The sequence below is a fragment of the Camellia sinensis genome, chromosome 8, assembly GCF_055761805.1.
Source record: "Camellia sinensis isolate YWXY chromosome 8, ASM5576180v1, whole genome shotgun sequence".
Lineage (NCBI taxonomy): Eukaryota > Viridiplantae > Streptophyta > Magnoliopsida > Ericales > Theaceae > Camellia > Camellia sinensis.
The window spans coordinates 24,100,069-24,125,770 of NC_138968.1; positions in this window are offsets into that span (position 1 = coordinate 24,100,069).

The window sequence follows — 25,702 nt, forward strand, 5'->3', positions numbered from 1 at the left end:
AAAAAAAAAAAGAAAACAAAAAAGAAAAGTGTTCCATGAATGGTAATATAAACCTGGCATGGCTTGATTTGAAAGATATATAAAATGTTTTGTCATAAGCATTACATGTGTATTTTACCCTTATAGCTTTGTTAAGACTCATATGTTGTGTTGGATTATTTCTACTAAGCTTTAGCTCACCCTATGTGGAAAAAACATTTCAGGTGCAGATGATATGCCTCCAGGAGGACATGGAGCAAAAGCTTCGTTTTGTTTAGTTGTGTATTTGTTTTGTACAAGCCAAGGGCTTTTATATGTATTGGGATCTAAATCCATTTTGTTGTAACCAAGTACTAACTTGGAAAGTTGTAAGCCTTTAGGGCATTCTCTTATTTGTTTATCTTTCATTTTGTTTCTCATCATGTAACACATGCTATAAATTCAGGGTTAAACTTATGAATGTATAGTTGCATGTGTTGCTCTTTTGTATATAGAAATTGAAATTAATGGTAGTGCTTATCTCTTCTTATGACGTCTTCTAATCAATATTGTGGATGGGTTGTTGTATATATTTCGGGGCGTTACAACTTAATATATTCAATTTTAAATACTGAATCTGATTATCAAACACCAAATGTAAAAATTTTATATTTAAAATTGTGATAAAATGTTGTTCACTTAAAAATTTATATAGATTATTTTATTGCTTAAAAAAATAATAAAAAAAAGCTACCTCGGGTTAAGAATTTATCCTAATAGAGGGAAAAAAGAAAAAGCAAATAGAAAGTGTGTTGGTCATATTCTAATTAAGGATGGTTGAGGATAATCTAAGTAAGTGTACTTTTTGACTTTTTATGAAATATGAGTTGGGTATAGGTTGGGTTTAAAGTGATGTGATAGAGAGGTGATGTGACTTAAATAAGATGATGTGACTTAAATAGGATAGTAACTTTTTGATTTTTTAACTTTTTTAAGTTATGACAAATAAGGCCTTACTTTGTAAAAGTTAAAAAGTCAAAAAGTTACAAAAAAGCAAAAAAGTTCATACTATTTAGGACTTTTGGGCAGGAAGTCTGTGGATCTTAAAAAAAAAAAAAAAAAGAGTCAACGATAGCAACTCAGTGCTGCATTGCATTTCCCGCACAAAAAAAGAAAACGTGGCACAATGTAAGCCACAAATTCCCATAATAAAAAATAAAAAATAAAAATTCAAATGCACAACATGACAGCTCAATGCCGTTGCATGTGTCAAGAAGGGCAATCTGGTAATTTTGATCTTTGCTACAATATTTTATTACATATTTTTTCGTAAAAAGACAAAAAGTTCTCCCAAACATATATTTTTTTCTCTACTTTTTTAACTAAAAAGTTAAAAAGTGTACTTATATAGATCATTAAATGACTTAATTTTTTTAAAATTTTTTTTATATTAAGAAATATTTTAATTTTTAAGTAATATCAATTGTGATTATTAAACGAGATTTAATTGATTATTACTTAATACATTTAGTTTTAACAATCGAATAAGGTTATCAAACACCTAACGTAAAAATTTTATATTTAAAATTCTGATAAAATGTTTTTTTTTTTCTTGAAATTGTGATAAAATGTTGTTCACTTGAAAATTTATATCTATTATTGCTTAAAATAAAAAAGGTGAACAACTACCTTGCGATAAGAATTTATCTCGATTAGCACTGCAAATGAACCGAGTTGTTCATGAACAAGCTCGGCTCGGCTCGTTAAGGACTCGACTCGGCTCGGTTCTTTAGTAAATGAGCCGAGCTCGAGCTCAAATATTAAGCTCGTTTAATAAACGAATCGAGCTCGAGCTCGCATAAGCTTGGCTCGTTAAGTTCTGCTTGTTTATCTTTATTTAAATTATATAATAAATATATTACTTATATATTAAGTAATATATAAATATATATAAATACATTATTGATATATTAAATATATATATATATAAATAATAATATAAATACATTTTTTATATATTAAATAATATAAATAATATTTTTTATTCAAATATTTATATTTAAATAATATAAATAATATTAAAAAAATTATTGAGCCGAGCCGAGCCGAACAGAGCCGAGCTCAAGTTTCATTAAAATTAACGAGTCGAGCCAAGCTCGAACCCAATTCCTTATTGAGCCGAGCTCGAGCTCAGCAAAGCTCGGCTCGGCTCGGTTTGTTTGCAGCCCTAATCTCGATAGATGGGAAAAGGAGGAAGCAAATAGAAAGTGGGTTGGTCATATTCCTCGTTTAAAAAGTTGGCATTTTAGTAGTTATTTTAATTTTTGACCATTATAATAGGTTAAAAAAAAATTATTTAGAAAGATGATTAGATTTTTTTTTTTGTAATTAGATGTGATATTTACGAGAAAAAAATAAAATAATTATGAATTTGATGTGATATTTTATCTTATACATTGTCTTAGTCTATTTTATTATTATTATTTTTTTTTATAAATTTTAATCTAAAAAAACCAAAAATCCACTTCTCAAACAGGGCTTGTGATTCCGCCATGGGCTGATCATAGCTTTAGCCCCTCTTCTACAACCAAAGACATAGAATTATATGTGAAATCAAGTCAAGAGACTTTTATTAACTAGCTGATCTTTTAAGGGTGAATTATATCAACACTCTTTTAGCAAATATCACTTCGATTATTTTATCTATGAATTTATATATTTGACTCATTTAATTATAAAAAGTATATCACTTTTACTCTTTTTAGACCAATTTCAAATGGAATATATTTGTACGATTTTTTATAATTGAGGAAGTCAATATGTACGGGTTCATAAATAAAGAGATCAAAATAATATTTATTAATAATTGAGTGTTTTGAAGTAATTAATCCATCTTTTAATAGATGGTTCTCATCGAAGATGACTAGATTCTCTCTAATAATTTTGGATTAATTATACATATATATATATTTTTTTTTAAATTTTTTTTTGTTTAACTCAAATTTTATTTTGGTCTTTATAATTTTAAATTGAACAATTTGGTCCTTACACTTTAAATATGTTCAGTTTGGTATAGGGTTGCCAAAATGACCCGCAGACAAAAAAAAAAAATAAATAACCTCGATATTACCCAACTTGTCTCAGCTCGCTTGTATGCCCATCCCATCCCATCCCATCCCAACCCATAAAAATTGATTTTTTTTTTTTTTAAATCTAATGTTTAGTTTGATTTTGTTTATTCTCATGTTTAAAGTTTTTAATTTTTTTTTCCTTCTATTTTTTTCCCCACTTGTAGGTATTATGTGTTACTTGATTATTTTTTTATTATATTATATGAGATATAAAAAAACTAAAATAAATTAAAATACTTTAATTACGTTGAAAAGTAAATAAGAAAAATAACAAATAAAAATATAAAAAATATATTAATGAAAAATGTGTAGAAATTAATAATATAAGTGTAATGAAAAATGTGTAGCCTAGCTGTGTTTGATTTTGGTCCGTAAAAATTGGGCTTATGGGTGGGATGTGATTTTAATTTTTTAAATAGGCCCGACCCGTACCAATCCATTGACTGGTCAAAGTCTAAAAAATCTGTTAAAATATGATATTTGGACATAATAGTTGTATGGGTGAACCTGTCCTGTCCCACTGATAACCCCTAGTTAGAGGTTAAAGTTAATGATTTTGAGAAACTTTGTATACGCAGAAAAAAATTAATAAAAATTTAGATGGAAGAATCAAATTAAGAAATTGAATTTAAAATGCACCAAATTATTTAATTTAAAACTATAATAATAAAAGTAAAATTTGGATCAAAATATAAGGTTTAAAATTGTAATTAATCCAATACTTTTATAACGGCCAGTTAAACCACAAAACACATTTTCAATTACCGTGCACTTGTGCACTTTTTGAGTTGATTGTCGTAATCTTGAAAAAAATTGTTACCTCTTGACTAAAATTATTTTGGGTAAATTATACTGACACCCCTAAAGATTTTTATTTAATACAAATCTTCTTTCACATTTAAAAAATTACATTTTCCTCCTTGAGGTTTATAGTCTCATTAAAAATTGTCTCCTAGATTGCTGATGTCATGCTCTAAAATTTTTTAAATAACCATCTTATCATTTTTCCTATAATTTTTTCTTCCTATCATTATGATTACATTCTATAACTCTTCAACATTAAATTCTACTTGAACGTATTCTTATTGAATGTTGATATACAAATATAAATTTTATATAGAATTTTTAAACACAATGATATAGCTTATTGGTGACTTTTCACTTTAAAATAAAAATACCCATAAACATGATTTATATTTACAATAAATCACTATCACAATATTTTTATGATATTTTTTGTATAAATTTTATATATCAATATAATTTTTCATTTTTATTTTTACCATTATATCTAGATATATTTAAAAAGTATAAAATTTATACAATTTTTTTTAAAAAAATTTATTGATTATAACAAAATAAGATAATGTATATTTTTGTATTTTTTTTTATATTTGATGAATTTAAAAAAAATTAAAAAATATTATACTTTTTAAGTATATCTAGATTATGTGTATCTAAAAAATAAAGGGCAAATTACATATACACCCCTCCAGGTTTGGTTAAATTACAGATACCCCCCTGAGGTTTCGGAAATTACATCCCGCCCCCTGAGGTTTGTATTTTCATAACAATTTACCCCCTGAGGTTTATATTTCATAACAAATTACCCCCTAATTTCTTATGCAAATATAGCATTCAGGGGGGAATTCGTAATTTCTCAAACCTCAGGGGGGTATCTGTAATTTTGTCAAACCTGGAGGGGTGTATATGTAATTTGCCCAAAAATTAAAAAACAAATTGCTTAAAATATTAAAAAAATTCAATAACAATAAAAACACGAAAAAATAAAATAAAAAACTCATTAACATGACATGAATGTCATTTTAATTTGACAAGAAGATAAATGTAATCTTTCAAATGTAAAGGAGAGATCTGTATTAAAAACAAACCTCAAGGTGTCAATGTAATTTACCAAATTATTTTATAATGATAATTTAAGAGTGGTTCAAACCGCAAATGCCTATTTTGACAATTGAGTTTTAATTTTTTTTTTTTTTTAGTTACATCACCTCTTTACTTCATTGTACATTTTGCAAAATACGCCACAATTAATTACCATACACGATCTGATTTGATGCTCGTAGTCTTGAAGAAAATTGTCTTGTTTTGACTAAAAATTATCTTTAGTTTTGTTATTATTCAAAATATTAGATTAAAAATGTATAATTAAAGAAAATTTTAAGGAAAACTATATGCAGGTAAGGAAAAAAAAGAAAAAACAGTATAAGCATGTGAATGTACAAGTGCGTATATAATGGGATATAAATGAAAAATTGTAAGAATATAAATGTTACTTCTATCCCTCTATATGTTAGTAATTTTTTTTTGGGTTTGGTTATGGTGTGCAACTTACACCTTACACCTTACACCTTACACTTACACCTTACACTTACACCTTTTGTAAAAAATTAAACCTTACACTTACACCTTTTTTGAGGTTGCACACCATGTGCAACCCACTTACACCTTACACCTTACACTTACACCTTATACTTATACTTACACCTTACACTTACACTTTTTGTGTAAGTGGCACATGGTGTGCACTTGCACACTTAAGAAAACTCCTTTTTTTTTTTATTCTTTCTATGTAGTCGGTCCAAATTGTTATGGATCTATAGAATAAATCTTGACTTTTGATAGAAAATTGTGATTACTTTTCTGATTATTTTTTCTAATTTACAGACACACCTACTAACGATGCGGCTTTACGAGGTCCTCACTATCGAAGTCTATGAGTTGTTTATGAGGTTGATGTTTATGGACACATTAGTTGACTTGACTTGAATTGACTTGTGACTTTGGTCCCGTATGAGAATTTCATTTTTGATTTTTTTTAGGTTAAAATTTATAAAAAAAAATAAAATAGATTAAAATAATTAATAAGACAAAATATCATACTCTCTCCATCTTAAAATATTAATTCCTTATTTTATTTTTTATTGTCCCAAAATATTAGTTCTTAAGTACAAAAATAATATAAATTTTCTATTTTACCTTTCTTTTAAATTCATTAACATAAAAAATACAATTATGACATTGATATTCCTCAAAAAATGTACTATCAAAGGATAATTTTGGAAAATTAATTTTTTTAAAGTGCAATAATTATACTATTAAAAAAAGTTAGATTTCTTAAAAGGGACCATTATTTTGGGACGGAAGGAGTATTGAAATTTTAATCATTTTATTTTTTCTTTTACAAATACCATACTCCCTCTGTCCCAAAATAATGGTCCCCTTTTGGGGAATCCAACTTTTTTGGTAGTACAATTATTGCACATTAAAAAAATTGATTTTCCAAAATTACCCTTTTGATAGTACATTTTTTGGGAATATCAGTGTCATAATTGTACTTTTTATATTGTTTATTAATTTAAAAGAAGGGTAAAATAGGAAATTTATATTATTTTTGTACTTGATTTTTGAAGTGGGACTAATATTTTGGAACAATAAAAAATGAAATAAGGGACTAATATTTTGAGACGGAGGGAGTATCTAATTACAAAAAAATTCAACCATCTTTCCAAACATAAAAATTTTAACTTACTAAAATAGTTAAAAATTAAAATAATCTATTAAAATAACTAATTTTCCAAACAAGATCAAAGTCATGAGAATTATTGCCAGCCACCTTCCAAGTCGGTGGTGGTTGTCTTTGAGGAAAAAATTGTCCCATCTTTGACTTACGTGTGGGTCTTAATAACTAAATTAATTTGTTGTTCAATAAGTCTTATGATAAAGGGTAAATTACATAAATACACCCTCTAAAATTTGCTTAAAATACAAATTGCCCCATCGGGTTTGAAAAATTACAAATACCTCCCTATCGAAATTTTTTATTTAACAAAATTAATTGAAAAAGTGAAATTTCTAACTGTTTACCTATACAATAATAAAATTATCTGAATTATTAATTGAAATAAAATTTAAACATTATTAAAAATTGTTAATTAACTTGATGATTTATTAATAAGAGGACCTATTTGTTATGAAATTAGAAACCTTATGGGGCATAATGTAATTTCTAGAACTATAGGGGTAATTTGTAATTTAAGTAAATCTCAGGGGGTGTGTTTATAATTTACCCTATGATAAATGATGACATTTTTTTTCATCAAATATTATTAAAAAAAGATTACTAATTGTTAATTTTCAGTGACAGTATACAAATTTTGTCATTAAAAATATCACTACTTATAAGTTTTAGCGATAGTTTAAAAAATTCATCACAAAAAAATACTAATTTTAACTTTTAGTGACAATTTAAAAAAAAATTCATAGAAAAATGTTACTAATTGTAACTTTTAGCGACAATTATAAAAATCATAACAAAAATAGCCACTAATTGTCCATTTTTAGCTATATATACTAAAACTTATTTTCAATAGGATTTAATGAGAATTAAATCTAATTATTAGAAACCATTGATAATTTACCATAAAAATATCTTTAAGTTTGCCACATATTCAAAAAAAAAATTATTTAAATGTTACTAATTGTAAGTTTTAGCGACTCTTGAGGAGTTTATCCTGATTCAGTTGAGAGTTCGAGATGAACACTAAGCTTGAGTCCTATGAAGTGAGACTTCTAAAGACTAGGTCACTGTTGGTTTTAAAAGTGAGGCACCCCCATGGGTCTAAAGTATGATTTTATTTGTGGCACTTTAATTTGTGTATTGAGTACTTATGTGAGATCTTTGAGAGATTGATTAATTGACTTGATCATCGGAGTGCCTCCAGGTGGACGAACTATCGCGATATTCTCATTTTCTTGTTGGCAGGTGGTTGGTTTCATCTATTCTGTTGTGTGCTCTCCAGCTGAGTTCTCTATTTGATTGTGTGATCGAAAATTAACACCCACAATAAAGGAGTTTTTTAAAATCGTAATGGAGGCGAGTCTCCCTCATATGTCCATTCTTGGCATAGCCAAGATTGTTGCAGTTGGAAAGAAGTACAATGTGATGAAATTATTGGCCCCGTTGTTAGGCTTGAGGATCGGACATTGGTCACTATATGTTTGAATCACATTTGTTTTAAAAAATAGATAACAATTATAGTTTTGAAGAGTAGCCATCTGTTTTTGTAGGACAAATGTGATTCAAACATATAATTATTGATATTTGACCATTTTAATTTTTTACATGAATATTTTACTCAACGATTCTTAAAAAGTGAACAATTCATATTATCGAAGTCGGTGCCAAAATAGACTCAAAAAATTCAAATACTCTCTCAAATTGAAATGACCAACTTAAAAGAATCCAAACTTTTTTTTTTTGTCCCCCTTTTCTCTACACATTTTTTTTTTTTATTTTTACAATTTATGGGACTCATTTCGAGTTGTATTTTGATGATTTGAATTGTTCAAATTTTAGAAAATATCGAGAAGAATATACTTGTAAAGAATCAAGTAGATCGGATATCAACAACTCGTTTATCAAATTATATTTGTATTCAGTTTGATACATACATATTCATTATATATATATATATATATAGATGTGCTTTGATGAAAAGGGTTATCGATATCCAATTAATTTAATTTTAAAAGTATATTCTTCTCAATGTTTCCTAAAATTTAAACAATTCAGATTTATACTGGCCACACAATAGTCACCGATGTACTTCACGCACAGCAGTGACATAACAAGACTATACATAAGATATAGTGTATTCTACTATTTAAATGCAAGGGTAAATGACACTAATATCTCCTAAGGTTTGGCGAAAATACAATAAATCGTATAAGTTTAATATAATTACACTAACATCATTTTAAATAAAGTTACAATAACTGAAATTAATATAAATTATAGGTGAACATTGAAATAAAATGTTCAACTCTGCATAAAATGAAAGAAAATATTTGAGACCATCAAAAATCTCCCCCAATGTTGTGATCTAACAAGTGTCAGATTTTGATTGGTTATACACCGGGGTGACAATTGGGTTAAAAATTAATTTTTTAATTTCTTTTTGTCATATTATTTTTTTACATTTTTACACATTTTTTAAAAAAAATAAAAAAGTCAAAAAACTAACTTTTAACTTATTTCTTAAAATACACCACAATTAATTACCATGCACCTTCTGATTTGATGCTCGTAGTCTTGAAGAAAATTATCATCGTTTTGCTAAAAATTATCTTTAGTTTTGCTATCATTCAAAATATTAGATTAATAATGTATAATTAAAGAAATGATAAATTAGAAATACACCTTCTGAGATTTATTTAAAATATAATTTGTCTCCTATAATTTAAAAAATTACAAATATTTTTCTGTCAGAATTTTTTATTTAACATAATTAATTGAAAAAGTAAAATTTCTAAGTGTTTACCTATACAATAATAAAATTATCTAAATTATTAATTAAAATAAAAATTTAATATTATTAAAAACTGTTAATTAACTTAATGATTTATTAATAAAATGACCTATTTATTATGAAATTAAAAATCTTAAGAGGTATTATGTAATTTTTAAAATTATAAAAAGTAATTTATAATTTAAATAAATCTCAAAAAATATGTTTGCAATTTGCAGTTAAAGAAATTTTTATGGATCTATAATTTGAATAAATCTTGACTTTTGACAGAAAATTGTGATTAATTTTCCAGCCGTGATTCAGGGCCCGAAAACAGGGGGCTCGAATGCCCCGTATTTCCATTTAAGGTATAAAAAAAAAAAAAAAAAAAAAAAAGGAAAAAGAAAGTAAAAAAAAAAACAGTTTTCAAAAATGGAAATTAGGGGTATTAGGGGTAACTTTTTTAGGGCCACCAATCATTTTCCTTAATTTTCTGACTATTTTTTCTGATTTACAGACCCACCTACTAATGATGTGGCTTTAGTAGGTCCTCACTATAAAAGTCCACAAGTTGTTGATGAGGTTGATGTTTATGGATGCATTAGTTGACTTGACTTGTGGCTTGAAGTCCTGGGGAATTATTGGCATGCACCTTTCAAGTAGGTGGTGGTTGTCTTTGTGAAAAAAAATAAATTATAAACATATTTTTTGAGATTTATTTAAATTATAAATTATTTTTTTTTTAGTTTTGAAAATTATATTATATGTCTTAAAGTTTTTAATTTCATAATAAATAAGTCTTTTTATTAATATATCATCAAGTTAATTAATATTTTTTAATAATGTTAAAATTTTATTTCAATTAATAATTCAGATAATTTTATTAGTGTATTGGTTGACAATTAGAAATTTCACTTTTTTTAATTAATTCTGTTAAATAAAAAATTCTGACATAGAGATATTTGTAATTTTTCAAATCATAAGGGACAATTTATATTTTAAGCAAATTTCAGAGGGTGTATTTGTAATTTATCCTGGAAAAAATTGTCATTTCTGACTTGCGTATAAGTCTTAAGGAGTGAATTTATTATTTAATAGATTTTATAATAATTAATGATATTTTTTATCAAATATTATTAAAAAATATTATTAATTGTTAATTTTTAATGACAATATAAAAATTGTGGTAAAAAATATCACTAATTATAAGTTTTAGCGATAGTTTAAAAAATTTGTCACAAAAAGGTCACTAATTCTTAATTTTCAGAGATAATTTAAAAAATTCGTCATAAAAAAATGTCACTAATTGTAAGTTTTAACGACAATTATAAAACTGTGACAAAAAAAGTTACTAATTATCAATTTTTGCCACATATGTAAACAATTGTCACAAAAAATTATTTTTAGTGACGATTTTATTAAAACTTATTTTTAATAAGACTTTATGAGAATTAAATCCAATTATTAGGAACTATTGATAGTTTATCTTAAAAATATCTTTAACCTTGCCACATATTCAAAAAAATTATTTAAAAAATTATCTGAAATTAAAATGTATGGACAAGATTCATTTTCATTATGACGGATTAAATACCAATTTTAAATTTATTCTCCACACTCTACTTTCTAGAATAAATTTTGATTAAATTCTCTGGATAACTAAAATTATTCAACCAATTTGTCATTCCTTTTTATAGGACAAATTATATTAGTTGTCTCTATATTTTACTATTTTGTATCATTTTAGTTTTTACATTTTCAATTGACTTAATTTTGATCCTTAATTTTAGATTTTGCGTGAATTTGGTCTAATTGATAATATTATTAGTGTTTTTGACAAAAAATGATCACTAATTGGTTGAAGTTAACTCACTAAATTTAATAATTTTATAATTTTTGCCTTTAAAAATATGACACATGTCACTTACATGTGTGTTTTTTATATATAAAACAAAAATTAAAAAAAATTGTTATGAGTTATAATGAACTGAACCCAATTCAGACAATGTCATAAATTTATAATTAAAATTGAGCAAATTAAAATTATAGAGATTAAAATGACATAAGAACCAAAGAACAGGACTAGGGTCTTAATTTTGCCCCTTTTATATTGCAACTCGAACATGCATATCCTCAATGGAGTAGATGATATTGCTATAAGATCCACCATCCTGTTTGATCCTATTTCTTGTTGCATTGTCTTTTGTGCCTTTGAGAACTAGATGAAGTTCAATACGAGGAAATTCTCCACTATTGGACTCCTTTTAGCTGTTTTGCTTTTTCAATGAAACAACATTGTCCTGTTTGTGCAATGCTTCAACCATTGGTCGCATAGAAGAAAAGAGGCAAGCTCTTCTAAAGTTCAAAGATAGTTTCACAAACTTTACCGGTCGACTATTATCTTGGTCAGGAACAGACGCACGATTCTAACTTACGGGGCAAACATCTATGCTAACAAAAAGTTTAAAATAAAAGTATAGAACATAATATTAATTTCTATCAACATAAAAAGTAAAAAATAAAATGAAAAAAAGTATATAAATAAGCATATTTTCTTGTATCCATATTGAGCTACAAAAAATAATAATTGTAAAATAATATAAGACATTTTGAATTGTCCTCAACACTCTTTTTTGTTATTACATCCATTCATGATAAAATCAGCACTAAAACCTTAAGCAATGTTAAATACAACTCATAAATTGTTGACAAATTTTGAAACCCAATTATGTTTAGAAGTATCAAGCTTATTGTTTTGACCCCTGTGTTTCATAGATATAAAGAATGGCCACTTATTTTTAAAAAACCTACGGAAATGAATTTGTATAATTTTAAAATAAATAATAGAAATAGTAGTATAATAAGGGAGTGTTTTAAAATCGCAGGGGGGAGGCGATCACTCTTGTCTCCCCCTTAGGTCCATTCTTGGCATAGTGTCAAGGTGCGCCCATCCAAGGGTCAACACCTTGATGCCACACACATTTGTGCCCTTTGGAGAGCCAAAGACATGCCTAAGAAGTTGTTAGTGCAAGTACAAGCCAAGGCCCCAAGGCATGGTGCAAGACAGCACACAACATGCCATGGGGCAGCCCATGCCAATAGCCCACAGCAGCTGTGGCAGCCAGCAGCAACAGTTGCCAGCAACCGATGCCACCAGCAGGCAGCAGGCAGCAGGCCGTAGCCTTGCTAGCAGCTAACAGCAACATTGCCAGCAGCAGCCACTAGGCCACAATAGCAGCCAATAGCAACCACAGACCAACCACAACATTGCCTGTCTAGTAGAGAATTTAGGCCACATTTAGGAGGGTCAAATGTAATCTTTTTGCCTTGTAAATTTTTATGTAAATACCTTAGTATTAAAGGTGTTTTGGGACCAAGTCTTGTAAATTTTCTCTTTTTGTAGAATTTTTAAAAATCCATTATAACTCTTCAAACATAGTGGATGTTTCCTCTTGCCAGTTAGGAAATGGATTAACAAGCTATATTAAGGAGGGGGGTACCCAAGTGTTGAACCAAACCACTTGTGCCTTTAAAGTACCCCCAACTTAGCCATTGGTAAGACAACTTTTGTAGCACTTTTGATGCATTGTTCAACTATGGCAATGCCTTATTTTGATCAATGAAAAGTTCATTTTGCCTTTAAATTGTGCAAAGCTTTTCAATTGTTGCTTGCTTTAATTTTAGCTTGTTGCAAGCTATTTTGTGGCTCGTCTCCAATCTTGTGGCTTATCAACTTAACTAATATTGTGTTTGTTTGTCTTTGCAAACCTTTTGAGCTTTATTGGCGGGCTAGTGATGAGAGTTAACTAGCGCCACACACACTTGCATATCTTTATCAAGGCTTCCACATTGCCAGTATGTGACAGTTGGTATCAGAGCCTAGTCTATTTGGCTTTCTAAATGGATGCTCCTGGCAACCGTCAACCCATGCAAAGGGAGAGAATTGAGCTCTTGGAGCAGCGTATGGACAATATGGAGGCCATGGCAGCTTCATTGGCCAACCTTGAGCAACGGGTTCATGATCTTGAGCAAACTCATAGCCCTACTCAAGGGCAAGATTCTGAGGATGTTGTCACTGAACTCAGGCTAGAGATTGAAGACCTCAATGGCTGGGTTAGTGTTCTTATCCGTGCCTTTGGCAATGGAATTCATTAGGGCGTGTGTGCCCGAGCCTCGTACCTACGGTGGTGTCTAAGATGCCAAGGAGTTAGACAACTTCTATGAAAGCTAATGCTGAGGAGACAAGGATTTCTATGGCCACGATGTATTTGTCCGGTGATGCCAAGTTGTGGTGGTAGACTAAACATCATGAGATGCAACGCGGCTTATGAACAATTGAGAATTGAGAGCAACTTAAGCATGAACTTAAGCTCCAATTCTTCCCTAAAAATGTTGAGTATAATGCCCGGCGTGCTTTGTAGGATCTCAAGGACACCAACACTATAAGAGATTATGTGAAACAATTCTCTAGGCTTATGCTAGACATCAAAGACATGTCAGAGAAAGGCAAGCTATTCTTCTTCCTTGAGGGATTGAAGCCATGGGCCATAGTTGAACTTTAAAGGCAAAGACTGCAAGTCTTAGCCCATGCACAAGCAGCAGGTGAGTGCCTTACGGACTACGCTGAACCTAAGCAAGGGATAGTGGTTCCCCGCACAAGAGTAGGGGAGGTGGAAAGTCCCAAGGCTATGGCAAACCTAAGAGTGGGGGAGCCAACGCTTCTACATCCAAAACCCATTCGAGTGGAGGACAATGGCAACAGAAGAGCTATGGTGACAAGGCAAAAGCCCTTCAACAATTCTTTACAAGCAAAGCAAAAGGCCCTATCTCTTGTTTCTTATGCAATGGGCCACATCGGTTATCTGAATGTCCATAAAAGCGTGCCTTGAATGCTCTTGCAGTAGTGTCTGACCATGTCTCTCAACCAAGTGACAATGATAGCGAGGAAGAGGACGTGCAATCTAGGCGAAGTGGCAAGGGTTCTTGTAACACCCCAAAAATTTATGCGTAATGATAGTACAACAAACATGGCTCCTTATGATAAACCGGAATAAGTCCCCAACACTTGCTTTACATGATCATGAGGTTCGTACAAAGTAGTTCCACATGTGAATATATATTCAATGATTTCTAGTGCATGAATCTATAGCATGTAGAACATTAAATCCCCAAAAAAATTAAATGCCCTCAAAGGCTTACAAATTCCAAGGCTTAAGCCTAGTTACACAAAAATGGTTTCTCGAACCCATACAATTATAACCCTTGGCTTACACAAAAAAAAAAAAAAAAATACAGTCACAACAAAACGAGAGTCTTGTGCTCTTAACACACACTCCCACACCCTTAGTTAAGCAGAATCACCACATCTTTTCTTGCACAAAATCCCATAGGGTGAGCATGAAGCCCAGTAGGAAATTCTTAACAAAGTATATACATTTAATACAAGCCTCACGAAATGAAATGCACATGCCATGCTATGTTTTTTGAAAGGAAATCACATCTTCATCTTTTCAAAACCATCATGCTCAATGTTATCTTGAAATTTCAACAATTCAAAAATATTCAATTTAGTTCAAGGGGCAGTAAATACGACTCAGGTAATCCCTAGGTTGGTGTCTACAAGTAGGCATAACTAACACTACCAAAACCCCATTTTACCGGTAACTAACCGGAAGGAAAGTGGTACCTTCTCTGCGCATGTTTTCGGTTTTTCACTCCGGACATTCAGGCCAACTTAATCAATTTTATCTACACCCCTTATCCGGACTTACTAACGTATTTATCCCAAAGCAATTCCATGAAAACTTATTTCACAACTTTCTTTTTTCAATACAAAAGTTTTCAAATCTAATAATCAAAATTTATCATGACCAAATGAATTGAAATGCTAATGCAACAATTATCAATGTAATGCATCATCCCTTCCATTGTCAATTCTCCCACACAACTATTCCATTGTGATCACAATTCCCAATCCTCTTTCCATGCAAATCTCACATGATAATTACATATTCGTTTATATCCATCAAAAGAATGACACAATTCCACATTTCAAGCATTCTCAACAATTTAGTCTCTTCATGACTATATTCACATTTTTGAGCAATAAGCCTCAAAACCAACTAGTTTTCATATTTCATGAAATTTCCCATTTTTATATCCACAACAAAATAAAATTTTCAACCATTCATTCATTTTAACATAGTAATAGGTAAACACCCCTAAACCTTCAACGTCTCTAAAAAAATCTCAACTTTCTAAGTTTTTGCCAAAACTAGACATTTCTTTATCTTTCCTCAACAACGTAGTTCAAACTCTCAAGGAATTTTAAGCAAAGACAAGGTGTACACCCATTTTTAAGATTACCACACTCTTGAACCAAAAATCAAATTTCAAAGTTCATCCAAAAGAGTTCAAAAATCAACAAACCTTGCAAAAAAATATATATATACAACTCTAAGAAAATCCCCACCTCAAGTTTTTAGAGAAGAAGAGATGAGAAATCCCCAAATTTGACGGTGTTGAAATCCAATCTCCACCGTACAAGACGAAGCCCTCAGTTAGCTCTCCAAATTTAATGAAGGATGTTGGGTTAAAACTCTAATGGATCTAAAGAAATTAAGGTTTTGATCTTTTTTTTGTATAGATAAATGTAGAGAGAAGGTAGAGAAATAGGTTTTTAGAGAGCGAGAGAGGTATACAAAAAGTGATATACACACAGCCCAAGAAAAGAGAAAAGTAGAATTTTCGAATTCAGCGGAGTCCCACACGTGTGGAGCGTACCTCCTGCACGTGCGACACTCACCCCGCACGTGCGGCACTCTCACCTTGCACCTCCAACCGCACCTGCATATAATGCAGTAGAGCCCTTAAAAATCTCCTATTTTCCGCATGTGTGACCCCTCTCCCGCACGTGCGGCTCAAGCCCCTGCACGTGCGACTCTGCCCTCTAGCTAGGAAAAATTTCTAGTTCGGCCCAAGGTACTCCTCATCCAACCTCGCACCATCCGAAACAAGTGAAACTCAGGATAGAAATAAGTAAGAACGAAACTTTTCGAGAAAAAGTTTTCAAAACAACGAACCCAACAATTAATAAGCCCACACATTAAAACCCGACATTCTAACGAAGGTAAATCTAACATAACTCAAAAGGACGATGTGGACAACGTACCCGGTCATCACAACCTCCCCACCATAGGAAATTGCATCCCCAAAATTAAATCAAACTACCCAAACAAAGGGTTTCAAGCGATCAAAGCCACGTTATTACATTTTCATATCACAATATTAATTCTCAACCAAAGTTCACCATCATCATCATGGTTACCCTATTAACAACAACCGTCCAAGATAAGCATAAGCATGAAGCTTTCCAATAAAAGTAATGACAACCCACAACAACCTTATGCTTAAAATAACAATATACATTATAACACGTGGTTAACAATTTTACTACATTTTCCTCAAACACTAGGGAATATTACAAAGGAAAACAACTTAAGCATTTTCAAACAAATCCGGATACTTGGAGCAGATCTCCGCCTCCCATTCCCAAGTCGCTTCCTCAACCCCATGGTGTCTCCACAACACCTTTACCAACGGTATAGTTTTGCCCCGTAGTACTTGCTTCCGGGTATCTAATATTTGAACCTGTCGCTCTTCGTAAGAGGCATCCTTATCTACCTCCAAATCAACCCAATCAAGCACATGAGAAGGGTCAGGTTCATACTTCCTAAGCATAGATACATGGATTACGTTGCGAACCCTCGAAAGTTGTGGCAGTAAAGATAACCGGTATGCCACTTCCCTAACCCATTCCAAGATCTCAAAAGGCCCAATGAACCTTGGAGACAATTTACCACTTTTACCAAATCTCATCAAACCCCGCCTTAGTGATATTTTAAGGAACACATGGTCACTGACCTCAAAAGACAAAGGTCGTCTCCTCTTATCGGCATAACTTTTCTGTCGGCTTTGGGCCGTAGCTAACCTCTTCCGAATGATAGCAACCTTCTCGGTTGTCTCTTTAACAATTTCTAGACCCAACAACGGTGCATCACCCATCTTGGCCCAACAAACCAGTGATCTACAAGGTCGGCCATACAAGGCCTCAAATGGTGCCATCTCAATGCTAGCTTGATAACTATTGTCATAGGCGAACTCAATCAATGGTAAGTGTCTTTCCCAAAACCTTTTGAAATCAAGGACGCAAGCTCTAAGCATGTCCTCCAAAAGATGAATGGTACACTCTAACTGCCCATCGGTCTGAGGGTGGTAGGCGGTGCTAAAGGTCAACTTAGTTCCCAACGCCTCTTGAAGGCTTTGCCATAACCGGGTAGTAAAACGAGGATCTCTATCCCTTACAATGGTTACAGGAACCCCATGAAATTGAACTATCTCTCTAATGTATAACTCTGCCAAGTGCTCAACTGAGTCACCGGTGTGCATCGGAATGAAATGTGTAGACTTAGTCAACCAATCAACAATCACCCAAATGACATTAATGCCTCGCTGTGTTCTAGGAAGCCCAACTACAAAATCCAAGGTAACATGCTCCCATTCCACTTGGCTATCAGTAAGGGTTATGGCAAACCTGCTGGCCAATGGTGTTCAGCTTTTACTTGTTGACAAGTAAGGCACTTTGATACCAATAAAGCGATATCCTGCTTCATACCCCTTCACCAAAACTGGCAACTAATATCATGATACATTTTGGTGCCTCTCGGATGTACCGCAAGGCGCGAGTGATGGAACTCCCGAAATACTTCCTCTCTACAAGATTCTGAAACAAACAAACGGTCTAGATAACGTACACTCAAATTCGAGTGAATGTTCAAACCCTTCTCTTCCTTCCCGTTGAAAATTCTATCACGGATTGACTCCATCTCACGGTCCCCCTGTTTATGACCTTGCTAATCAAGGTAGGCTAAGAATTCAAAGTAAACAAGGTAGCACCCTCGTTAAACTCACCCAAGTGCAAATCAACCTTGCCAATATCACCTAGCATGACCCATTCCCAAATGGCCACACTTGCCAAACTATTCACAGATTTTCAACTTAAGGCATCGGCCACTACATTGGCCTTCCCCGGATGATAGTGCAATTCACAATTGTAATCTTCCATAAATTCCATCCACCTTCGTTGACGTAGATTCAAGTCTTTTTGGGAAAAAAAATACTTGAGGCTTTTATGATTCGAGAAAACCTCAAACTTCTCGCCATACAAATAATGTCTCCAAAATTTTAAGGCAAAAATTACCGCCGCTAATTCCAAATCATGGGCAGTGTAATTTTTCTCATGAGTTTTTAATTGTCGTGAACCGTAGGCCACAACCTTTCCCCCTTGCATCAAGGCACAACCAAGTCCATCTTGAGACGTATCACAATAAACGGTGTAACCCAAATCCCTTTTCAAAATTATCAAGATCGGTGCGGTAGTCATCTAGTCTTAAGTTCTTGGAATGCCCTTTTGCAAGCTTCACTTCGCACAAATTTGACACCCTTCCTTGCCAACCTAGTCAAAGGTGCGGCTAATCTAGAGAAGTTCCTCACAAAAAGACGATAATACCTAGCTAATCCCAAGAAACTCCAGATCTCAAAAATATTTTTCGGTTGTTCCCAATCCTGCACGGCATCTATCTTCGAAGAGTCTATGGTTACTCCTTCCCTTGACATTACATGCCCTAAAAACTTCACATCGGTCAACCAAAACTCACATTTCTCAAATTTGGCATACAATTGGTGCTCTCTCAGCAAATCAAGTACTAACTGCAAGTGGTTCTCGTGTTCCGCCTCGGAGGTGAAATAGATCAAGATGTCGTCCACAAAGACGACCACGAAGCGGTCTAAGAATTCTCAAAAAATTCGGTTAATCAAATCCATAAAGGAAGCAGGTGCATTGGTCAACTTGTAGCCTGACTTTTTCGCGCCCCCTTTTTGGAAGTCGAAATAAGCCCTACAGTTTGGACTCACACGGTTCTAAATCTAATCTCATAAGTGCAATGCGAAATAGATAATCACCAAAGTCCAAATCTGGCAAATCTTTTGGAAAATCGATTTTAAATCAATTGCCAAAAATGGACTACTTTTCCAGATACAGAGTTGCCACTTAAATATTTTATTTTGAAAAAATTTAGAAAACCCATGACTCATGCCAAAGGCCACATGTCCGTTATCACCAAGATTGTCTCGACTCGGGAACTTAGGTACGAGAGGGGAAGGTCATGAATGAATTGAGCACCCCTGTTAGCCCGATCAAAGATCGGCCTCTACTAATCATAATATGAATCTTATGTGCATTACATGCTCTTGTTCCGGTTTATTAGGCTAGCATTACTATGTGATGCGCACGCACAAGTATAGACTAAATTTGCAAGAATTAGAACACTTGATTCATGTTTGTTTTTGAAAATTGTTTTGAAATATGTGCCACTTGAAAAAGTAATCGCATATGAACATTACTCAAATTATTCCAATTCAAGCAATTAGCCTTCATCCACATACATTCAAGCAGTTATAGAACTTAAGCACTTAGCCTCATGGCAAGCATGCTAAACATGGCAACAATCACACTCACGCAATATGCTAAAGCGAGTAAAAGCTCATCGAGTACTCCAAGCCAAAAGAGAAACTAGTTAGAAAAATGCATGATTCCTAACTATGCAATATGACTAATGCAACACATGCGATATGCAATTTACTAGGCTCGGCTGCTAATATGACATATGAATCAATTTGATAACATGCGGTCTAAGCATGTATTCAAAGAAATGTTTAACTAACAATGCAAGCTAGAATGATGAACCGAGCCTCGGTACATGCAATACAAGTGGATGCAAACATGAGATATGCTAAACAAAACGTGATTTCAAAGCAAATAGAAGCCAAGAAAGAAGGGAGGTTGCAGAGATGATTAAGTGTAATTACAAATATGGAAAGTCATAAATAAATGCAATCAATTCAAACAAGATGGTGTCTAAAGCCTAGAACACCAAACTCATGAGGACTACTACACTACAAACATGCAAAACAAAGCTCAAATGCAACCAACAGCCCAAAACAATGCTAAAATAGACTAAAATGTCCTAAAACATGCTGGAATTAAGACAAAAAAAGCTAGATTAATATGCTAGAACATAGCATAAGCTAGGCTAGTAAGCAAGACACAAGGAGGGAAGGCTAACCCCTTCAAATTTGGACTTCAAAACATGATTTTGACCATTGAAAAAGCTCCAAAAAATAGTGTTTAAAAGCCCAAAAATAGATAGTAAAAGGGTGGGAAACACAAGAGAAAAGGCTTTCAAAGCAAGGTGCAAAGAAGGGTGAACCACCCCTTGACCTTTAATGGCTTTAAAACCCAAGTTTTAGCCCCAAAATACAGAAGTTTTACAGCCTAAAAACACTTGGAAAATTGCAAGAAAAAGAGTAGTTAAAGCAAGCAAATAGGCAAAGCCTTATACCTTTTGAAGAGGAAATCAATGCCAAGCAACAAAACCAAGCAAACAACACCCTCAAGAGCTCAAACAAGCCTCAAAGACACCTCAGCTCAAAGATGAGAAGGTTTGGTTAAGGGTGTATGGGCAAAGATTAAGAGTGTATAGGCTAAAGTGTAGGAATTTGCTAGAGAGAGAGAGGAAAAATTTTGCTCTAAAATGTTTCCAACCTTAAAACATGAGAGGGAGGCCTCCTATATATAGAAAACATGAATTCCCCTCAAGAACATCCAGCCCTACACGTGGGGGCAGATGTAAGCATCTATGCAAACAGCTGTCACAGCTGTCATAAAATATCTGCAAAAGAAAATGGTGGCCGGCAGGCCACATCAGTGGCTGCCAACCAAAAAGTGGTGGCCGGCAGGCCACCAGAAGCTGTAGGCTTGAAGGACCAAGGCTTGGTCCAAGAATAAGGCAACAAGGTTGTAGGGTTTGAAGGGCTCAAAGCTGTGGCATTCCGCTGAGGACTTCGAGCACTTGACAAGCATATACATTCATCATTTGGTGTGCATGCGATGACGTCCAAATCGTAAGGGCTGTCAAAAATGGGGTGTCTACAGTTGCCTCTCTTTGACAGAACTCTGAGTTATGAAATGACGTGAGTGAATGTCAAAGCCCAAAGACGACCCATTTTTGACAAGGCTGCAAAACTTGGATAAACAATCAAGAGAGAAACAAATGGTTGCGCCTGTAGGCTGCCTACGTATCCCTTTGTAAGGAGTCAAACCAGCGTAGTTCTAGGGCAAAATGAAAATGATATGCACAATACAACTTTGAAAGCTGGACTCACATGCTTTGCGAAGCCAGCTATTTTGAAAACTCATGATTATGCAAGATGATGTAATAAGTAAGGTAACGAGATAATAACATATGAATGAGCAGCTTCAAGTTTAAAACCGACACAGGTTCCATGCAAAAAGAAGATATAAAACACACCTTGACCATGCCAAAACAAAAGACAAGGAAAGAAAACACCGCTCGAGGTTGCGTTTCATGCATCCTAAGAAACTGAGAACAAAAACTGCTCGGGGTCGTGTTTCACACATCCCAAGAAACTAAAGAACGAAAATCGATTGGGGTCGCGTTTCACCTTTCTCGAGAAACAAAACAAAACGCTCAAGATTGCATTTCACGCATGTTGAGAAACAAGAAAGACCGCTTGGGTTCACACTTTGCGCGTCCCAAGAAACAAGAGAACCCATTTGGACTCATGCTTCACATGTCCCGAGATACAACACCGCTCAAGATCGCGCATCACGCGTTCTGAGATAAAAAAAAATTGCTCGGGCTCGCGTTTCACGTGTCCCGAAATGACACCCGCCAAGGGCCGCGCGTCATGCGTCCTGAGATACAAGAGAAACCACTCGGGCTCGCGTTTCACACATCCTGAGATAAAACATGCCCAGGGTCGCACTTCACACATCCTGAGATGCAAGAGAACCACTCGGGCTCGCGCTTCGGGAGTCCCGAGATACAACACCATTGAAGATCACACGTCATGTGTCCCAAGATAAGAGAAAACCACTCAGGCTCGTGTTTCACGCATCCCAAGATGAAACCCACCCAGGGCTGTGCGTCACGCGCCCTGAAATGCAAGAGAAACCGCTCGGGCTCGCGCTTCGCACATCTTGAGATGAAACATACCTAGGGCTACGCATTACTCGTCCTGAGATACAAGAAAATCGCTCGGGCTCACATTTCACGCGTCCCGAGATAAAAACATGCCCAGGGCCATACGTCACGCGTCTTGAGATACAAAAAAATTGCTCGGGCTCGCACTTCACTCATTTTGAGATGCAAAAAATCGCTTGGGCTTGCGCTTCGCATTTCCCAAGATAAAACACGCCTAGGACCACGCGTCACACGTCTTGAGATACAAGAAAATTGCTTGGGCTCATGCTTTACGCGTCCCGAGATAAAATACGCCCAGGGCTGCACGTCACGCATCTTGAGATACAAGAAAACTGCTCGGGCTCACGCTTCACTCGTCCCGAGATAAAACAGCGAGGTGTGCGATAGATGCACAAAATGAACGGGTGCGATAGATTCACAAAGTGAATCTGTATGATAGATGCACAAAGTAGGTTCCATGCAAGATAGACAACCAATGTATGATGTTAATTGAAGGCATGTTCTATGCAAAAAACAAAAGCATATTCTATGCATGAAATAAGAGCAAGAGCATATTCTATGCATGAACCATAACTGATGCAAGACGCGCATGCAACATACGTATATGTGAAATGCATATTCTATGCAACAATAGAGGACGAAAAGAGAACGAAGACATAAAACAAATAAAAACGACATTCGATGGCTCCTTCCGATTTACCTCTCGGAGGAATTGCAATATGTTTAAAAAGAAAGGATACACCTCGTTCATGTTGACAAGTGATGAACATCATGTGCCAGAACACAGTTTTGAGCTTCTGTAGAAACAATCTGGACCCAACAGTGAACCTTCCTCACACGTTTTTGGGAAACAAAGACACAAAATAGCATCAGGACACAGAGGAAGGCCACTGGCCACTTGTTGGCCATAGGGGGAGGTTGTCGGCCACCTGCCGGTCATCAAGAGGTCTTGTCGGCCATCAATATGGCTTGCTAGCCACCTATTGGCCACTGAAGGCAGTTCGGGGGTTTTTTGGACATTTCACCCACGGGTTTTCAAGTATAGACTAAGACTTCTAATTTCCTCACTTCTCTAGGTCTGAAATTTTTCCCTCTCTCCCTGAACACTTTCCCTCTCTAGATCCGAGCATTTTACGCGTTTTCCAACGCCCCACGCATATTTTTTTCGCTAAACCCTCTTGATTCTCTTCACTTTGAACCGATTGGATTTTGATTTCGATGCTTTTTTCCTCATTTTCATCCTTCTAGGCTTGTTCCTCTTGAGTTTCTCTCGGGTTTCGTGAACTTTCTCAGGCTTTGACTTTTTCTTCCATTTTCTCTCTCCTAGGGTTGCTTTTTCCAAGTTTACCCTCTTTTCTCTATTTGTCTTCATTTCTTACCTACTTTTCACCTATTTTCCATATGGCAGATAATATACCACATGCCCGAGCCCCTCCCGACGTTCCCTCTATATTTCCACCTGTTGCTGAGGTAGAGGAGCCAGTCGCTGTCGAGGGTATTGAGGCCGACCTCGAGGCGGAGTTTGAGCTTGAGCTTGAGCCGGAGTCACTACGATCGAGGGTATGTCCTTTTGATCTAATGAGGTATCATCCATGCACACATATCTTGCCACCCGGAGGCATCAGACGCTTTAGCGATTTTGCTCGCGGTGTACCAGAGGACCTCCTGTTGAGGGAGTCGGTTTCTCACCTTTCATCCAGCTCCACTGAGGTATGACCCCTGTTCTCATGCATTCCTGCTTGTCTTTAACTGTATTTCTTGTACTGCCTTTCATCTGACTATACTTTCATTACTGGCTTATCTGATTCATCTGTTCTTTGCCACAAGGGGAGTCTCATGCCTTCAGAGGGTATAGAGCTACGACTGCGCGAGATTGGTACGACGAGCTCCCTGCTGGAGTTCGCGACATTGTGGACGAGACTAGCTTTGGTCTTTTCTGCTTCGGCCTGACGTGGGTCATCGTGAGTCATCCTCTTTTGGGAGCACTAATGGAGAGGTGATGGGACACCACTAACTCCTTCTACTTCTCCACTACCGAGGAGATGACGATGACTCCCTAGAACTTTGCCATGATCACCGACTTAGGAGTAGGGAGTGATCCGATCCCTTTCGACATCGACATAGGAGAGTGGAAGGTGGCCTGGATTGCGCTACTGGGAGCGCGTCCACCCTTGTACCAGACAGCTATGGTCAGATATAGTTGGTTTGCAGAGTAGTTCAGAGGGAGTGAGCTCGAGACATTAGACGAGATGGAGCAGTATTCCAGAGGCTTCCTGATGTTTGTCCTTGGTACCACCTTATTTTCGAACAGGTGGAACATCGTGGGCTTATAACTGTTGAGTGCCCTGGTGACCCTTCCCCGAGTGCGCTTCTATGATTAGGGCGGAGCTGGCCTCGCTACTCTATACAGATATATGAGCTTTACCTTCCGCCTGAGGAGAGAGCTGATCAGAGGCTACTGGCGAGCCTGGGAGATATACATTTTAGTTCCCTCTTTACACTTTACATTTTCTGCTTCACATTTTCTTGCTTTATATCTGTTCAACACCCATGCTTTTTGTTTTGCACTTTCTGTATCTGTTCATGCTATATGCTTTCTGCTTTGCACTTTCTATATATGTTCATGCTGTATTGATCACATATCATTGTACTTTCCTTGCAGCTGTGGGTTTATGCTTATTTCCCAACTCTTGCCCCAGAGCCCATGGAGGAGCTCCCACTAACAGTTCCCTACTCGAGGCAGTATGATGACAGGTGTCAGCGCAGGAGCCACGAGTCGTTCGCATTCTTTTACCACTACTTTGACATAGTGGCTGCCCACGAGGTAACCCAAAACACAATCATTTTTGCTTTAACAACTGTTCTGATTCACACTTTAGCAACTGACAGCAACTAACAATCTGTATAGATCTCTATTTGCAGATCATATGGTAGCCTTGGGCCATAATGTTGGTTGGGGTACGGGATCAGTACGCTGGGGCCTGGGCCATTTCTTATTTTCGGATCCTACTTGAGGGCCTAGTCTACCGGGCCTGGTTCCTGAGTGAATGATTCGTTCGCCAAACCGTAGGCTTACCGAATCTGATTGTTCCAATGGCACCGCTAGAGTCTATGAGATCAGCAGATAACCTATTCATTGATGCAGTTACTCAGTTTATGGTGGGCTTGGATGCTAATT